The 19,706-nt window shown below is 44.7% G+C and overlaps 1 protein-coding gene and 1 long non-coding RNA gene across 15 annotated transcripts in view; one reads left to right on the plus strand and one right to left on the minus strand.

Moving 5' to 3' along the window:
- GATAD2A (GATA zinc finger domain containing 2A) overlaps window positions 1–19,706 on the minus strand; it is a 113,975-nt gene that overhangs the window by 79,022 nt on the left and 15,247 nt on the right. For 2 of the 14 annotated variants that reach the window (XM_073323958.1, XM_073323957.1), the window contains exon 1: window positions 13,931–14,254. The exons of 4 other annotated variants lie outside the window; for them this stretch is intronic. The gene's annotated coding sequence lies outside the window, so the exon portion shown is untranslated. Of the gene's footprint in view, window positions 1–11,876; window positions 12,075–13,930; window positions 14,255–19,706 lie in introns of those variants that run through there. 8 more of the 14 variants (XM_073323956.1, XM_073323944.1, XM_073323959.1 and 5 more) reach the window with 5 other exon arrangements.
- LOC140903137 (uncharacterized) overlaps window positions 13,931–19,706 on the plus strand; it is a 35,271-nt gene continuing 29,495 nt past the window's right edge. The window contains exon 1 of the long non-coding RNA XR_012156161.1: window positions 13,931–14,551. This is a non-coding gene — a long non-coding RNA (uncharacterized lncRNA). The remainder of the gene's footprint in view (window positions 14,552–19,706) is intronic.

Raw genomic sequence — 19,706 nt, forward strand, 5'->3', positions numbered from 1 at the left:
AGGCCATCATCTCCAATTAGTGATGATAAATTTTTTTGTTGACCAAAATTGTAATACAACCATCTATGGAGAATTTTTATTAATTCTTATGAAACAATGCAGAACCAGAGGGAAGTTTCAAATGCCTTACGCATATACTACTGAAAAAGAAACTATTTTGAAAGTATACATAAAGAAAAAAAAAATCAATCACCCATTGCGCCTCTTTTCTCTGACCCCAGCTTCCCTGTACTACAGTGAAATACATGACCCCAAAAGTAAGAGTCGGAAGATACATCTTTAAATCAGCAAAGAGTACTAATATGCAAGAACCTTTACCTCTTGCAGACGCTGACAGAGTCCTGCGGAAGCTTTTCTATGTGCAAGTTGCTTTGAGAAGGTTATAAAATGAATGTATAGACCAGATCATTCCAGATTACACCATATACTTTCTCTCCCATCCCAAATATCTGACTTGTGAAGTTGAGAGAGACACTGTACTAAAAGCCTTCCAAAAATCATAAAAACCATTTGCAAGGTTCAGTATATCATTCTTTGGGATATTATGGAGAATCAAATGGGGGGAAGGGGAAGAGGGGCAGGGGGGAAGGAAGGGGAGATACTTCTTGCTTATTACCTATTCCACTAAAGGAAATAAGTAAAAGGTTTGTAGTGTACATCTCACTGTAACAGATAGATATCCAAGAGTATCTGTGTATCAGTCTCACTAGTTACAAACTATTTGGACTAAGGGTCATCCTCTCCTGTAAATGAGAACAGAATTTAAATTTGTCTCATGCATAGTTACACATACTAAAGTTTTAATGAGAACAGCAGTTTCCAGCTGATGTTGACACGGATGATTAGCGGATGATTGGCAGATGCTCAGCTTTGGAACCCTTAATTACACAAATTATGTTTTTCAAATACTGAAAAAACAGGTCATCCACTAGTTGACGCCCTTCCTTTCCAAAAGTGTTTGTTAAGGAAGCAACCTCAGGAATTCCACCTTCTTGAGCCCCTGAAGTCCTGTTGTGGTACTGTTGGTCTTCAAGGACTTGTCTTCATTGGGGAAAAAAAAGGAGCCATGCACATGAACATGTTAAAATCCTAGTGTAATAAGGAAAGTCATAGTTTTAACACATTAGTTGGTTGATATAAACCCCAGGGGGAGCCTAGAGTTTACCTCAGGTTATATTTGTGCAGTTAATGTGTTAAAAATTACACTTTTTCCCTACAGCAGATATGGCCCAAGAGGAAAGGGTGCCACCCACAGAACATCTTCCATGCTTCCTTCTAGCTAGTATCTAGTGAAGAATATACATGGGAGACCTGAGAGGAGGTTGTACCACTCATCTACCAGCACTAGTGTAGGTTTCTAATGAACAGCAGTAGAGCAAGATACTTTGAAACCAATTTACCAACGTAAACTACTTTCAAATATATGCATTTAAAGAGAAATGCATACATAGAGAATTTAGATTGGGCGGGGTGGAAGAGAAAGAGGGATGAGGATGACATCTTCACATTGTTAACCACCTGAGAAATTAAATCTGATCATCAGGGTATCAGGTAAGTAGAGCTTTCACAATTTTTGGAAGACAGGTGAAGGAAAGACTTCCTACCCATCCACTCACACAATCAGATCTAAGGCCAGAGTCCTAAGGAGAAACAGAATAATGGAATAATTAATATCTTAGATGTTTGATAGCATGATCTTGTTTGAAACCTAATGCATAAATAAAATGTGTTTAAGTCACCAAAGTCCTACTGTTGGTACAGCATATTCACCTCAGTGGACATTAGTCAGCTATTAAAAAAACAGAAAAAAGAACAAGTGAAATGGCAAGTCCATGTCAAATATAATTCTACACAGAGTGCCAACCTAATACTCACTTCATCGGATGACGTGAGCTGTAGCTCACCAAAGCTTATGCTCAAATAAATTTGTTAGTCTCTAAGGCGCCACAAGTACTCCTTTTCTTTTTGCGAATACAAACTAACACGGCTGCTACTCTAAAACCTAATACTGTACCCACCATCACCAGATATATAATCTGTTACTCACTATCCGATGAAAATGAAAGATAAGAATTGCAGGGTGATATTTTATATTAAATGTAATAGGTGGTTCTTATGTGTATGTATATACTTGATACATAAACACATTTATGTGGTTCACAGTTCAGTCCAAAACATTATTTGCTGCAAACTTATTAAAACATGAAAGCTTTTGGTTTACTTCCTCCTCTAATTCTAGGAAGTGTCTTAAAGCCTGTCAGTCATGTGACTTTCTGCAATGACCTATAGATTTATCCATGTTAGTTTGTGACATGACTGTCTAGTGATGAAATTAGTCATTTTTATATTGAGACTGTATGAATAATCATTGGCAAGAGACCAAATGATGTAGATCATATTCTAGTCTCCATAAAGGCTTTGGAAGTCCTCAGTATTAACATATATTAGACAAGGAAATTGACTTCTGATGATGAAGCAGCATAGAAAGTGACAACTGCTAGTGCAGATGGGATGGCACTGTTTTCAACAGCATTCTGTAATGGTGCTGGATGTGGTTTAGTCCCATCTACATTAATGGGAAACCCATTTTCAATATTGGTTGAGGGAAAGCGGATGCTGATGACCATTGTCAGTAATAGATCAGTTTTCTGATGCAAATGTAACTAGGGTGTTCATGAAAATATTGGTGGCTCACATCATATTAAGACTGAAGTCAGCGAAAAGAGTAAATTAAAATAACCAGACATCACCCAATTATAATTTCTTTCTCAAAGCCCTTCCCAGATTTATTACTGAAAGCTAACTTCTACAGGCATTGTGAGTTCTGAGGAATTAATATCTGTCCCTGTCTTTTGGCTCCTTCTCCAAGTCAAGTCAGAGGCAATTTCAGTACTGCTGGTGACATCATAAGCAGTTCCCTCCTCCCTCCACAGATAAGCTACAATGTAGCCAATTACTTAAGCAGAGAAAGAATACAACAATTCACTCCTCCTCTCAATTATCCACACTAAACAGAGGGTTCACTGGAAATAGGGAGGGAAGGAAAAGTTACTCTGCACTCACCATAATTGATCTCTAATCAAAGACAATATTTGTGTGCACCAAATACATTCCTTCTTATATTTAAAATATCCTTGTTTGGAAGGGCTATAAGAACAGTGACCACAGCAGTCATTTTAATTGTGTGGTGTGAAGGTATCCATGCTAAACACACACATTCTGAAATACTCCGGTCACACAAATTTCTGAAGCAAGTGGTTCTACCAAGTTTCTCAACAGTTAGCTCTATTAGGGAATGAAAAAATAAGATCAATTGATTTTCTTCTTGGGAAAATCAGTTTAGAATATACATTTCTAGACTTCCCTCCAGCATTCTCTAGATTTATTCCTGTAGTTAACTGGTGCTAGACAGTTTTCACTCTGGTGAAAAAAAAGTAGCAGGGAACAGTACTGTACAGCCTTACTCATTAACAGGTATTTAAATGCAATAAGGTGGTCCTCTTAAAAGAGTTAATTTTAACCAGGAACGCTGGAAATTAAGACATAAAAATAATCTGCACAGTAGAAGTCCACGTAGTGATAGGGCTCAGCCCAATCATGAAGAAAAACAAAGCTCAGTGTGTAGGCTCCCACTTAATTCTCAACTCCTCCAACCCCATATCTGAGCTGCTAGAGATGCAGTGACACATACAGAGCACTCCCTCCATGGATGCCTCTGGTTAACTGGTGGGCTTCAGTGTCTCTCCCAGATGCAAGAATTGTATAATGAGGCAGTAACTTCAAGGGCTTGTCTATAAGGACTAAGTAGAACTGAAATTAGGTCTGAATTTAAAATGAATTAGTTATTTTGGTTCAAGTTTCCATGTAGACAAGCCCTAAGTCAGGGATGATCCTCGGAGCACCAACAAGAACACAAGACCCCAGGTGTCTATAGACTGCTGTTTTTCAGTCTGGAAGAGATAACGGATCCCTCATTAGTTGCCTCCAACTCCATCTAACAATTACTACAAAACCATCCTCTTCCAAGTGCAGAAAAAGCAAAGCTTTTCATGCTGAACTGAAGCTAAAGCCCCACATCAGCTGGAAAGATACATACACCCCCATCCCCAAAAGAAAAAAAAGATTCAAGGGATAATGCAGTGAAGCAACCTTCTCTGAACACTACCCAGAAACAGTGACAACGTCTCACTTGGGCCCGTGCAAGGAGAAGTTGCAAAGGAGAGAGAGACACAACTAGCGCATCTGTATCTAGAATTCTTGTTCAAAAACAAACTGTTTATCTTTTCTGTCCTTCTGCGTGTTTGTGGATAAATTATGACTACACACACACACACACACACACTACTTTAAGCCTGTAGACCTGCAGTGATGCAAAATGTTAATTCTGTTGTCTTTAAATAAGGGAACAGCCAAGGCTTTCTCACTAATCAACAAGACTTATTATTAAGTAACTAAACAGATTTCTGGGTAGATTACTTCTTTTGTAGAAACAGCACAGGGGTGGGCAAACTACGGCCCAGGGGCCGCATCTGGCCCTTCAGATGTTTTAATCTGGCACTCGAGCACCCACTGGGGAGCTGAGTCTGGGGCTTGTCCCGCTCCAGTGCTCCAGCCGGGGAGCAGTGCTGAGGGCCTGCCCCGCTCTGCGCGGCTCCTGGAAGCAGTGGCATGTTCCCCCTCCAGCTCCTACGTGTAGGGGCAAGCAGGGGGCTCTGCATGCTGCCCCAAATGCCGTCCCCACAGCTCCCATTGGCCAGGAACAGTGGCCAATGGGAGCTGCAGGGGCAGAGCTTAACGGCTGAGGCAACACACAGAACCGCCTGGCTGTGCCTCTATGTAGGAGCCAGAGAGGGGACATGCCACTGCTTCCGGGAGCTGCTTGAGGTAAGCGTCGCCCAGAACCTGTACCCCTGCTGCCCGCCCCCCCCCCCCCCCCCCACCTGCTGCCCCAGCCCTGATCTCCCTCCCGCCCTCCGAACCACTCGGTCCCAGCCCGGAGCACCTTCCTGCCTCCCCAACCCATCATGCCCTGCCCCACCCCAGAGCCCTCACCCCCCTCACACCTCAACCTCCAATTTCATGAGCATTCATGGCCCGCCATACAATTTCCATACTCAGATGTGGCCCTTGGGCCAAAAGGTTTGCCCACCACTATAATAGTAACAGGAAAACACACAGTGGATGCTACAGATTCATAGATTTTGAGGCCAAAAGAAACCATTAAATCATCTAGTCTGACCTACACAGGCTACTGAATTTCAGTTACCCCAGTACTGAGCACCAAGCTTACGTATGATTAAAGCATACATTCAAGACAGACAAATTCAAATCAAGACTGGATACAAGATATGGTGCATGGACCACTTTCTTTGATAGTCTGTTCCAATTATTAATTGCCCTCATTGCTAAAAATGTGCACCTTATGTCTAATTTGAGCTTGTCAGGCTCTCACTTCCAGTCATTGTTTTGCCTTTCTCCTCTAGACCCTCCAAGAATTTGCGTTTCCTAAAACTATAAATGAACTTGCCATCTTATGAGGTAAATTCATTAAAATCTGTAAACAGGAAACAAATTATATTATTAATGATTACTAGAAAAATAATGAGCTAGTGGATCACAGGAAGTGCATGCATGCTGGCAGGATAAAGATTAGCTACCCATATCTTCATGAAATCATTTATTTAAAAAAAAAAAAAAGTAGTACTAGATGGAATTTTTGTTCCAAACAGTACTTTGCACTTCTATACTGTAACACCTGAAGTCTTTTATAGAGAAAAGTAGGTATCATTTTCCCCATTTTACAGACAAGTTAACCAAGGCATGGAGAGGTTTAAGCAGCTTGCCTAAGGTTATATAGCAATTCAGTGGCAAAGCCAGCAAGAGAACCCAAATTTCCAAGTTAACAGTCCTGTGCTAAACTAATCCATAAACTAGCCAGTTTTCATGATTATCCTTCATTTTTGACATCCTCTAGGATTGTAGTTTCTTTATTATAACGGAGAAGCAGGTCCTAAGGTCTATAGTCAGGTTGTCTAACACTCTCCATTAGAGAAAATTCCAGAGCCTTTGGGGAAGATGTGGGGGGGGGGGCACCATGGGAGGAGGAGATGGTTTAACACCTTCATTGTTTGTAGCAGAGACAAAGAACATTTGGTAGAGTAAAAGCCCTAGCACCAGAGAATTTTCTTTATCCCATGCTATTCCATTCAGGTTTAGTCAAGAAATAAACTTCTGAAAGTCACCGTTTCCTTTTTGTTGCTTGATATGATGGGGGTGGGAAGTTTACCAGAATGCCATAACAACTGAATTTTAACATTCTAATCTAAGACTGGGCCCACATAGCCACCAAAGCAGGGGCAGCAGCAAATAAACTGCTTACCTGGTTTCCAGTGCAGAGACAGCTTCTCCCGAGTGTGATGGGAGTAGAGAAAGGGCAAGGCCATGTTCCATCTGCCTCCCCTTCCCCTCCGCCCAGTCCATTTCCCCCTCCTGCCCCCAGAAGTCATGACATGGGGAAAGAGTTCCCTGCACCTCCTCAGAGGAGGTTGGCGGGGGTGGGGGGAGAAGAAAAAGACAGGCTGTGCTCCCCACCTCCAATTACCCCCTCGACCATTATATATATGGGCTGTTATACACACCAGATAACAGCTGTCTTCCATCGTCAGCTAGTTTGTCCTGCATTCCTGAAGGCTCTGTGTTCAAACCCTTCCGAAGATGCGTGATCAGGGTTGCAGGGGGGATTTTTTACAGTTGCACATGACATTTGTTCTTACTTTTTTCCTTTAGCCCATTTGAGACACCTGGGGCCTGATATGCAAAAGCATAGAGCTCTAATAACTGCAACTGAAGTCAATGGGAGCTGTGAGGCACAGCACATTGCGCAGTAAGGTAGTGTGGTCTGGAGCAACAAGCACAGAGATAGGAGTCATGAGTTCCTAAATTCTAATCTTGGCCCTGCTTTTGAGTAACTAAGTGGCCTCATGCAATCTCTGTCTCAGTTTCCCCATCAGAAAATTAGGGATAATACTCTTAACTCATACTGTTGATACTAATGTTTGTGATGCATTCAGATATAGCAATAAGTGCCCTAGCAAAGACCATGAAAAAATAAATAATTATGTATTCACTGCAGGCTCTGGATGGCATGCAGTAAATAAGGAAGGGACCACCAATTGAATGATGAGGATAAAAGTACTGAATAGCTACCTCATTCCCTGAGCATGGTTCACCCTATGCACTGAATGAGGCAGGGGTCCTGTGGAAAAACTGGTATGTGATCTTATAATTAAAGACTATATCACAACACATTTGCATGAGGGAGCAGAATTAAGGTCGTCCACACAACCTAAAATCTATCATTTCCCAGGTTTCAAGTGCTTGACTTTGAAACTAAGTAACATTCTTAACACAGGATTTTATTTTTTATATAGTCAATGTGGCATGGTGGAACAAACAAAGCTAGTGTTTCAGTGAGAATACATACAAATCGCAATGTGTTATCTGGTGTCCCAGTTATGTTCTCCTCAGTACTGGTTTGTACAGTAACTCCTGTTAATATTAAGAAAGTTACAGATGCACATCAACAGAATGTAGTCTCAAATATTTAACACTATACTAAGGCAAAGTTAACTGCACTTTTGTCTCAGGAAGGTTACAGGATCAAGTCTCTAGGGAGGACATGCACTCATTTTCAATGTTGGTGAAGAGATGCAACATTTCTGGGGGAGGGTGGGATGTGTCACTGTTAGACTCCAGTTTAATGTCTTGTTTAACAGGCAGATTGTCTATTTCCAATAGTGTCCAAATGTCAGTTAAAGACAACAGGGTGCTGATTTAAAGGGATGAGAGCAACATTTCCTCACCCAATTTTCTAATATCTAATGCCGTGAGGGAGCTACTATATTACGCTTTCCACACTCCTCTTGCAAAACACTGAGATACCTCAAATATGAAAGGCATATAAAAAGCAAGTTTTGGGGTTCCCCCAACCAAGTCTAAAAGCAAATCTACTGTTTTCATAAAGGTAGGGGCAACACTGCTAATTTTGGCTTTGTGAACACAGAGAAAGTGTTTGGGCCTCTTTAGAAATATTAGTTACATCACACCAAGAATTCACAAATATCCAATATGCTTGTCACTATCACTGGGTTGGTTTTTATTTTGTTAATTAATGACCAACTCTCACCCCAGTAAGGACACTGCCCCCAAGAGTCCCCGCCACCAAACTCAAACAGCTTCACAATCACCATTTATTCAACCTTTATTACCTCCTAATAAAAGCACACTGAGATCCTTGTTTGAAAGATACTATACACATTCAAAATGTTTTCTGTCTTGCTTTTTTGTTATGGGACTTATATAATATGTTACGCTAATTATATGGGAATTATAGAAAGTTTGTACTAGAAGGTATCTATATTGAAAAGATTTCCAGGCATGAGTGTCCAGTATATGCCATATAAATACCCTACAGAATTTGTAACCCTCCTCACACAACAGTTATAAAAGCCCCAGCTATAACATCTTGTGAAATATTAGAAAAGCAAGCATATTGTTTCCCTCAGATGGATATGTTACATAAGCATTAAAAAAAGTATCCAACACCTGGGATAGGATCTCTTTATAAATATATTTTTTTAAAAGTGCTATAGTTATTTTGATTTATAAATTAGACAAAATGTGCTCATGCCCAAGTCTTTTAACATGCATAGGTGAAACAAGAATTATTCAATAATATGCCCCAAGTAAACAGATTCAGTATCCCTACAAATGTTTTCAGCACCACAAAACAAAACTACTATAATGTTCTCCACTGGATCTACACATAGGGAATGGTGATGTTTTCCAAGGGCAAGTTAAACACAAAAAACTGACACTGACCTACCCATGAAGTAAAATTAAACTGCGTTCGAAACAGCCACCCTGTTGTCTCAGCCTGACTTCTAAATTTCTCAAGAGGGAGTCACCGAGGACTCTTCCAGTTGCCTAGCAACTGCCTTGGGGACCTCACAACATGGACACCATTTCAGAATGCACAATGTGCCATAATTCAAACAACTTTAAGTTCTCAAATCTGGGCTCATCACATTTGTAGTATTTTAATTTTCACAACTAACAAGTCCCACTTACAATTTTCTGCTTCATTTTATTTTCTTTAGCACTGCTGAAAGATGCCATTAGCAGAAGTTCTTAAAATTTATCCACAAAACAGGTAGAGCACAATTAGTGCATTGAAAGCCCTCATACTGCCCTGCCCATTTACATGAATTCTAGTTTAGACGGGCTCCCTTGGGAGTTAGGTTTATGGAGTTTAAGGCCAAAATGGACTATTAGATCATCTAGTCTTCCCTCCTGTAAATATCACCAGCCATTAAATTTCATTCAGATACCCCTATCCTGGACCCAATGATTTTAGTTTAACTAAAGTTTTTCAGTTCTCAGGAAACTAAGTTACCGTGTGCCACAGGCAGAGAACAGATGAGATCTAGGTATCACCAAAGCCTGAGGCCCCTGAAATGGCAGGGAACCGATTTGGAGAGATATGCCCAGATGATCCTCTGCACGATAGGGCATGGATCGCCTGCTACGGAAAAACAAAACAAAAATGCCAAGGCCTCTGCCAATCTGACCTAGGAGAAAATTCCTTCCTAACCCCGAATCATAGAAATCAGGGTTGGAAGGGACCCCAGAAGGTCATCTAGTCCAACCCCCTGCTCGAAGCAGGACCAATTCCCAGTTAAATCTGGGGATTGTTATGAGCAACCCATAACAGCCTGATATTTAAAGAAAGAGGATTCTCTATGCCATGCAAGAGCACTGGTCAACTCCATCAAGTGTCCAGTCTCTGCCTGTGTCCAATTTCTGATACTTCTGAGAAAGGCAAATAACCCCCAGAACACATCTGATTCCATGTGCCTGGGGAGGCATCCTTCCTCACTCCTGTAGGTGACTGGCTAAAGCCCTGGAGCATGAAATTTGATCTTAATGTAAAGCTGCAAGAGTTATGAGCTTGTTGCAATGTAGGCAGTCTTGTCCTTCCCACCACAGACCATGAAGGAAGGGATGAACTGGAAGATTCATAGATTCTAAGGCCAGAAGGGACCACTACAAACATTCACCTGAATTAAAAGCATATATCGTAAAATATCAGATCTCACTTTAAAGACTCCAGATGAAAAGCAGCTCAACTTCCACATCCACTCAATTCTTAGTCTATATCAGAGGTTCTCAAACTGTGGGTCAGGACCCCAAAGTGGGTCCCAACCCCATTTTTATGGGGTCACCAGTGCTGACTTAGGCTTGCTGGGACCCAGAGCTGAAACCCAAAACTTCAGCCCTTGATGGCAGGGATCAGGTTACAGTGCCCCCTCTCCCTCAGAGCAGTGGGGCTCAGGCTTTGGCCTCCCCTCACCTGGGGCAGTGGGGCTTGGGTGGGCTCCGACATCAATTCCGCACCCTCCAGGGTCATGTAGTAATTTTGGTTGTCAGAAGGGGGTCACGGTGCAATGAAGTTTGAGAAGCCTGGTCTATATGATGAAATCAGCAAAGGTGCCAGTTGCTATGTATATGGTTGTCCACTCAGAAGTGATCTTAGACTATCAGCTCAGTTCATGTAGGACTCTGAGACATTAGATGATAACCATATTCAACTATTACCGCGTTAGCTGGATTTGAACCAACTACTTTGAGGAGATGCCAAAATTAGATCAGTGGTAATCACCAGAGAACACCTGCAGATCACTAAAGGAAGTTGCAGAGAGCCACAAAATAGCTGCACTGAATTGTGATGTTTAGCAAATAATGCAGTACCTGTACATGATGTTGTTGCATTACACATTGATGTAACAACTTAACTCGGCAACATAAGCCTCTTTTCTTACTCTCCATTCTCAAATGCTAGGAAGGAGAGGGTTTTCCCCTCTCTTCCCATCCTACACCACCTGATAGCTACCAGCTACGAATAATCTCATGTGACTTGAGCATCACAAGTCGACTATCATATGCTAAGACATCCAGTCTTCCCAGTTCTCAATACATAACTCATTATATTACAGTCTATAGTCCAAAGACCAAAATACAAGAGCTGGGTTCTATTCCTACCCCTGCCACAGACTTCTTGTGTGATCCTGGCAAGTCACTTAACTTCAGGGTTTCTCAATTTGCAAATGTTTGTGAAGTGCTTTGAGATTTACACATGAAGAATGGTATACTAGTATTATAAAATATCATTCAGGTATATTTAATTCCCTGTAGCCATATATATCATAACCTGTGATAACTAAACATTTGAGTCTTATGCTGGAGAGAAGATAGCAAGCGTGAACAATTTTTCCCCCCACCAAGCTGTCAGATTGATAACACTTAATACAGTCACTGCTTATACTGCAACATGCATGTAGTGTTGTAGCCGTGTTAGTCCCAGGATAGTGTATATTGTACTGCAACTTGGCTTGTCTGTATTCTCCCTGTCTTTCATGCCAGAAGGTGTCACTGTGGCACCACTTCCACAAGAAGTGCAGCAGGGACTCCCAAATTTATATTATGTACCATTTCTTAATACAAAGTCAGTCGCATGGACTGCTCATTCATGGTGACACAACACCCCTGTGTCAACTACAGCATTTGCTTACATGGAAAAGCAATATTCTAGAAGTATTTAGTGTTTTTCCATCTGCCTTTAACATACTAACTTGGGGGTGGGGGGTTCTCTCCTTTCCCATCTGTTATGTTCTTCTTTTTCTCCCTCCCCTGCATGCACTTCTCTGCCACTTGGCCCTCTTTTCCAACTGCATACACTTCCCAGTTTCCTGCCCCTCCTCTTCCCATGCACATGCTTCCCTGCCACTCTGAATCCTCTTCTCCCCCAGACACTTAACTCTTTTCTCCTACTGATGGCTGGTAACTCCAGTGTCATTGGTGTCTCTCTTGTCCCCAAGGGTAGCTCACTTCCTCTCTTCCTGTGCAGCAGTGGTCTCCAGTAGAGGCAGCAAAGCTGTCGTCTCACTTACAGCTGCGTTTATAGGCCTCACTGTCCTTCTTTGCATCTAACAGAGCCTAAACACTTGTAGAAGCAGCTGGAAACAAGAATTAACACCATGTGCACATTTAATCTTGGTCAATGGACCAGTTTGAGAACTTCTGACTTTGGAAATGGGAGTCTACTGTATGGAAGATAAAAATGGAAAGGGCAGGGGTAGCTAGAAAAACACAAGAGAAAGTAAAACCTAAGTGAATCACTTAGACTTTCATATGAGAGTCTAAAGGCCACAGACTTAGCATGCATATATGTATCTAGGTCTGATCTGATTAAAGAGGGGAAAAGAAAAAACAAACAAAAAAAAACACAAAAAGATAAACACTCTAATGAACAGTACCAGAGGGACTCACAACACAGACTACCTCAGTGGTTTTGGGCAGGTGACTTAGTCTCTATGCCTCAGTTTCTCCAAAAAGGGATAATAATGCCTCAGGAGAACTTAATGTTTGACTTTGAAGATGTAACATATTAAGTACTAGCCTTCCAAATCCACCTCACCCTCCCCAGCAAACCTTTCCATAATTAATATAATTTAGAGCACTTATAAATAAGGAGGGTTCAGGGAAATATCCCCTTTAAAATTTACTGTATAAGGATCCCCCACACCTTCACTATTCATTATGTAAAGGATATGACCAATACAGACATCTAGGCAATAAGCCTATTTAAAAAAAAAATTTAAAGCAGCAGCTGTAGATCCATCTAGTCATTGCTGATCCATTATAGGTAGAAAAATCAATAGAGATCGCCTTGAGCAGCAAATTAAACTGAAAAACCCACCCTAAGGGGGAGGGTTTATAACCAGGAAGGGGAATCTTTGGCACGAATGTCTAAACTGCAGGCAAAAGCCTTGCCACCCTTTTGCCGGTTACACCTTTAGCAGCAGGAAGGACAGTCGAATGAAACAAGGCGAGGGGAGGAGGGAAAAAAAAAAAAAAGAGGGGGGACTCTTATTCTGACATGAGATTCAGTCTGGCTGCCAGCCGGGTTAAGTGCCACGACTGGGGCTCAACCAAGACACACAAATATGTCCACTCGCCTCCCCCTCAGCGCACCTTCCCCACCCTGAAGACCACTCCCCAACCCTTTGGGAGCTTATACTACACTTCTCCCAAGATAGGAGGAGGGACAAAGCAGCCACCCCGTTACTAACCCCCCCCCAAGAGACCGCAAACTGAAACGCACCCCACTTCTCAAACCACGCCTCCCCCACCCCCACTCCCACGCAAAATATGCGCCCACCCTTTAACAGAAGAGGCAGATCTGAGTCGGACCATTTTAAAATCGCGCCGTTCAAGGCAGTGGGCTTTCCCCTGCATCCAACTCCACTCCAGGCTCTTTCCAAGCCGGGAGGGACAGTGTGTGAGCGTGTGATGGTGGAAGAGGAGGAGGAGGAGGAAGAGGAAGGAGGCAGGGTTGAAAGCCTGTAGTAACTTTCCGAAACAAATGCTTTAAAGGCTTTTTAAAAAGCCCCACAAAACCCCAAACCATGATTTGCACCCAAACCAACCGCATTTTAAGACTCTCTTCCTGCCTGGAATTTTGGACCGAATCATACAGTAGAAACTTTTCAGGCACCCTGGAATTGCAACTCCCTAGTTTCTCTTTTATGGCCCCCACAAGCAAAGGTACAAAAGTGTTTCCTTTCCAAAAGTATAAATTAAAAAAAAAATCCAAGGCAGAAATAGTTAAATTTTAGCAGTCGGACAAGACTTTGCACTTTCCTCAGGTTAACGAGGGCTGGCTTTAGCCCCTTTATATTTGGGGAACGCTCTCTCCAGTTCCCTAAAAGCAAAAGGAGGGGCATCCATACCAATTTCCTTTTACAAATAACTTCTATTCCCTCCTTCCCCCAAAATAACCCCAATAAGAACTTTGAATCGGTGAACTTACAGTCAGAGGCACTACCCCGTAGCTCCCCACAGATCCTCACGATATAGATCCTTTTCTAGGATTAAATTACTAGTACCCCGAGGTTTTTGTGCAGCCGGGGATCCCTCACTAATCCTCTCCGCGGCTGCTCCCCTTGCCAAATAATGCGCTTCTTACACATGGAGTCGCGGCGTCACTCCTCAGAGCATGCGCACCGAGGCCAGCACACTTTAGCCCATTACTAGCTACCCCCCAAACACAAGGGAGCTCTTAATTAGCTCCAGCCATGCAGCTGGAGGCTCTTGCTGGGTGCCGGGACATATAGAGCAGCTGGGGGTGGAGCGGGTCGAGTTTCCGGGCAATGGTGGGCCAGGTCTGTGACCTGGGGCACCATTGGCAGAAGGGGTCAATGCACATGGCACAAGAACAGGGATTGGCTGGGGATTTGTGAGACGCCAAGGGAGGGGTCGAGATGGGTTTTAAGGAGTTGCTGCCTGCAGCAGGGGAGCGATTTCTCCTTTTGCTACGTATGCCTTTGGGCCACGTGGATAAGTAGCCCAGAGGAAGAGGAGGGTGCTGCTGGTAGTGGATTCAATAATGCTACTAGCCGGCCAGCCCTGGCAGGAGCTCCACGTGTTGGGGGTGAGTATTACAGTGGAGCGGTTGCATCCGTTCTGGTTACTAGTCTAATAACCAGGCGAGGTTTGCAGCCCGATTCCCTTTCCAGTGCGACTGCAGTTCGGGGCTTACTCCTAAATCCTGGGCGGTCGTGGCGCTGCTCAGGGTTTGGTGTGCGAAGGTTCACTGCTACCTCCTCTCCTGTTGAGGCAGTATGGTCTAGAACCCCAGCCACCCCGTGGCTTTTTAGGCCCCAGCACCTTACTGTCATGATGTGAGATTCTAGCTACAATCTATTGCAGGAGTCTCAAACTCAAATGACCGTGAGGACTAGTACATTGGCCCGACAACGGCACCACTGACCCCCTGCACTGCCCCACCCCCACTCCACCCCTTCCTTGAGGCCCTGCCTCTTCCCTGCCCCCATTCCAACCCCTTCCCTGAAATCTCAACCCCAACTCTGCCCCCTCCCTGCCCCCAGGGGGTGTGAGGTGCAGCAGGGGGTTGGGGTGCAGGAAGGGTGCAGGGTGTGGCAGGGGGTTGGGGTGCAGGGTGTGGCAGGAGGTTCAGGGCAAGGGGTTGGGCTTCAGGAGGGGTGTGAGATGCAGCAGGGGCTCAGGGCAGGGGGTCGGGGTGTGGGATGTGGTGCAGGGCTCAGGTTGGGGTGCAGGAGGGGTGCGGTGGGGGCTTAGGGGAGAGGGTTGGGGTGTGGGGTGCAGCAGGGGGTTCAGCTGCAGGAAGGGTTCAGGCCCAGCGTGCACCGGGGGCAGGGCAGGCTCCCTGCCTGCCCTACTCCCAGAACCTGGGGGGGAGGTTGCACAGGGGTCTGTGTGTTGCCCTGGTGGCTCCTCCAGGGACCTCCCCCGAAGCTCCAATTGGCTGGGAACGGGGAACTGCGGCCAATGGGAGCTTCGGGGCAGGTCCCTGGAGGAGCCGCCAGGGCAATACACAGACCCGTGTACCACCACCACCTCCTCCTCCTCCCCCAGGTACCAGCCATTTCCCCAAGCAGCGTGGGAGCAGGGCAGGCAGGCAGGGAGCTTGCCCTGCCCCCGCTGTGCGCTGGGACGGAGCTGCTCTAAGTAAATGCTGGGGGGGCAGGGGTGCCGCGGGGAGCTGGTGGGCCACAGAAAATAACACCGCGTGTTCGAGACCCCTGATATATTGGGCTACCTATTCCTGTGTTTGACTCCATGGTCTGGCCAGTGTAGCCTTCCTAGGCTTCCACCACCTGTGCCAAAAACTTCCCAGTGCTTCATGCTGGTGGAGCTTAACGTTTGGACAGCCAAGCGCTGAGATCTACCTTCTTTCCCCCTTTCTTAGTAGCCTATAGCCAACAGCCCTGAGGCAAGTAGGTGGTACCCTAGACCAGGAGCAGTCTTACCAAAAAACAAATCGTGTGGTGGCACGGGGCCCCCAAAATGCAGGACAAAATAGCTGACAACCCGCCCCTGAGTCCCAGCCAGCGATGCAGCAGGGTGCAGACAGGCTGTCTGCCTGAATGCTGTGGCCCCATGCCGCTCCCAGAAGTGGCTGGCTGCTGACACGTCTCTGCACGCCCCTGGTGGCGGGAAAGGCGGCTCCGCACACTGGCCCGGGCAGCACAAGTAGACCCGCTGCCCCCTTATCACCTAAGGGGCATGCAGAGATGTGCCAGCAGCAGGGCTAAGGCAGCTCCCTACTTGTGCTGCCTCCCTCGCTTTGCTCCCGGAAGCAGCCAGCATGTCCCTGTGGCCCCTGGGAGGAGGCGGGGTGTCTCTGCATGCTGCCCCGAATGCCGAATCCGCAGCTCCCATTGGCCGCAGTTGCTGGTCAATGGCAGCTGTGGGGGCGGTGCTTGCGGGCAGCAGCACATGGAGACCCCCTGACTCCAGCCACAGCTCCTAGGCAGGAGGGGTGTGTGCACCAGTCATTTTGGGAGCTTCACCACCCCCTTGCTCCCCTCCTGCACTCCAACCCCAGCCCAGAGCCTGCACCCGAGCCTGCACCCCAACTCCCTGCCCCAATCAAGGTACCTCACTTTATTTTCATATACTTCCTATTACTTAAAATATAGGAGAAGGATGAAGAAGGGGAAAAAAATGAAAAATGGGAGAGATAAAAGTGTTGGTTTTCTTGGCTGGGTCCCAAGGGGGGCCCCCAAAAATGAAGCTGTGCACAGGGCCCCACTAACCCTAAATCATCCACTGCCCTAGGGCTTTCCTTATTCTCTCAGCCTCTGGTGTTGGGGGATATGGGGTGGCAAGAGGGGCCTGGGTAGAAGAGCAAGAAAGGGCTAGGATGGTCATAGAGGTAGCAAGTTTCTCTTCAGGTCAAGTGGGAGAGACTCCTTTTGGTTGTAGATCTCAGCAGAGGTCAAGGAACGAGTAGTACTAGTACTCTGATACCTCACCCTGGATTGAGGGGGATAGGACTACAGCTGCTCCTAAAGCTGGAAGTTACTTGGAAGCTAGTATATAGTTTGCTGAGGACACTCTGGGCTTTGCCAGGATTGAATTAGTTTTATTATGCCACAGGTTGGTGTGGTATTAGAAGCTTGGAGGCTGAGGTCCAAAAGGTTGCTGGTTCACATAATCTATCTGTACATGTGCTGCACAGTACAATTCCCCCAACACAGAGAACTGATAATTCTGGATAGAAAGAGACTAAAATTGCCTAGCTAAGTTTGTTTAGTCTAGCAAAATGATGGCTGAGAGGATATGATTGCTCTCTCTCTCTAACCCCCTCATCCCCACACACTCTGAAACACCTAGGAGGGAAAAGAGATTGCTAAATGACAATGATGGCACAAGAATAAATGGCTATAAAGTGGCCATGAATAAACTTAGGCTGGAAATTAGAAGGCTTCTAATCATCAGAGAAGTGATGTTCTGGAACAGGTTTCCAATAGGAGTACTGGGGGCAAACAACATAACTAGCTATCAAATGGAGCCTGATACAGTTATGAATGGGATATGACAGGTTGCCTATGATAGCTGAGGACTGGACTAAGTGACCCTGGAGGTCCGTTCCAGGCCTCTGTAGGCAACCTACAGGATGCAGAGTCCTATCACAGAAAAATGGACTTGTGCAAATCACTCAGTCTCTAGGTCTCAGTCACCATCTATAAGACCAAGAAGGAAAAGACTTGGACAGCATCAGAAACTGAAATAGCTTCCCTGTTGTAAAGGAAGCAGCAACTGGGTTGATGGGAGGCTAGATATGAAGACTCCTATACCTAAGAATCTCAACATGGCCCAAATTACTGCTAACTGGAATTCCACACTGAGTTCATTCTGTCGTAACTAACAAAAAGCAGCCTGACAGATCTTTTTAAATACCTAGAAAAATATATCTGTTGTAGAGTACAAAATGAAGCTGCACCCTTTAGAAAGGTAAAGACTAGGGTGCCCTATTCAGTATGGAGGGAAGAGGTCCCACCCCAATTAACTTGCCCAGGATCTACATACACAAAAGGAAATCATACTTTTGAGTTGGCTTTATCTGTGTGTATGTTTACGATTCCTAATGAAGATCCTTTGACACACTATTGTGCCACATCTTAAGGCTGTCAGGTAGATTCAGGTGGGTCAAGTTATTACTGGAATTCCAAACTGGCTATGTTGCTGAGCTCTCTAACTTGTTTCCATTACTTAACCTTTGATGTGGTCCCTGAGAGAGACTCCAGGTAAGAATCCTCCTCTTTGCTAAATCAAAGGTAGCTCAGTGAATGACCTAACTGGCCCTGAGTTTGTTTGGTATGTTAAGGGTTCTGGCCAGATTATAGCTGTGATTCAGGACTACAAAAGAAGGGCTGTGATTAATAAATCAGCTTTTGGATTGTTACCAAGTCATTCCAGAGACTTGGATTTATCTGGTTTTGCCCTGGATGGGCATCTATGTTATAACAAGCCAATGCCAATAGGGATTTCTTGTGCAGCCTCTGAAAGGCTGCAGTTCACCTCACATCTAGACTAGGCTGTTTTTTGTGGGAGCTGATCTGTTGCCTGGAAGCTCATCGCCTTAATGGTTCAGAACAAAGTAAGGCAATGTTGAATCACTTTTAGCAGCAAATATCTTGTTAGGGTTTCTGATTGGCTTTGGAAGAATGAGGATCCTGCCCTCACATTCAAACCTCTACCACAGTATTTCTTTTAAAATCCAGGTGAGGCACTATATTGTGAAAGAAAATGAGCATACTGTAGGAGTTTGGCTGGCTACTTTCACCTCTCCAAGATAATGGAGTACTGACCTTTGCTTGTCAGGCCCTGAATCCAATCTGAGCATTCTCTTGGCATTTGTACTCTGCTGTGCAACCAGGGCCTTACTTCCATTACCATGTTAAGGTTACTAGGGATATGCAGAAAGACTTTTCCTCTGTCTGAGGTGTGGTGCTTTTTAACAGTTTACTGGTTTGTCATCCTAGTACTCCAAATGGGAGTGGCCTTCAGATCTACAACTGTATTATGCATCTGGGGGGGTTGTTTTGAGTGCTTCATTCTCAGGGGGTGGAATTGTTCTTGTTCTGTTGTTCCATAACACATTTGAATATAGTGTCTATCTAGTATGACAAAATGAGTTGCCAGCTCTCTCTCTCATATCCCTGATTCTAGGAATATGGTGTTTTGATGATTGGCTGTTTGAAGCAGACAGATTCTCATAGTGATGGCAGGGATACTGAGTAAAGTTTGGGTCTCTCTGTGGTCCGGCCTCTGCCTGTGGATCACATCCTGTAATTTATAGTCCACATAGAGGCTCAAGTGCTGGATTGTTTCAACAGCAGCACCTTATTTGCCAGCAGCGTCCTCTGTTTCCCAGGCAGCTGGGTATGGGGAATCTTGCAAAAGGTTGTTATCTGAAGAATGGGCTAGATCAAATCCTCTTTCAAAAGATTCATTGCCTTCTCATTATAAAACAACATGAGGACTTGGGAGCATATCGGGAAGGCTACAGCATCAGAAGTGGAGAGCCTCTTGTTCCACACAGTATTTACAGCAGCCATCTGACATTTTCAGGGTTTGAAACTTGGCAATGGGACCAGTTGGATGGCTTGCCTGGAACCTTATTGCCCAACAACCATTAGTTGGGGATCTGCCCCTTCTTCCCTCACCATCCCCCCAAAAATGCCTCCACAAAATAGACTAAGATTCCAAATTCAGTGGGGCACCTCTGCTAACAAAGGAAGAAACTGTGCCTGGTC

This window comes from Lepidochelys kempii, chromosome 25 (genome assembly GCF_965140265.1).
Source record: "Lepidochelys kempii isolate rLepKem1 chromosome 25, rLepKem1.hap2, whole genome shotgun sequence".
In the NCBI taxonomy this organism is placed as follows: Eukaryota; Metazoa; Chordata; order Testudines; family Cheloniidae; genus Lepidochelys; species Lepidochelys kempii.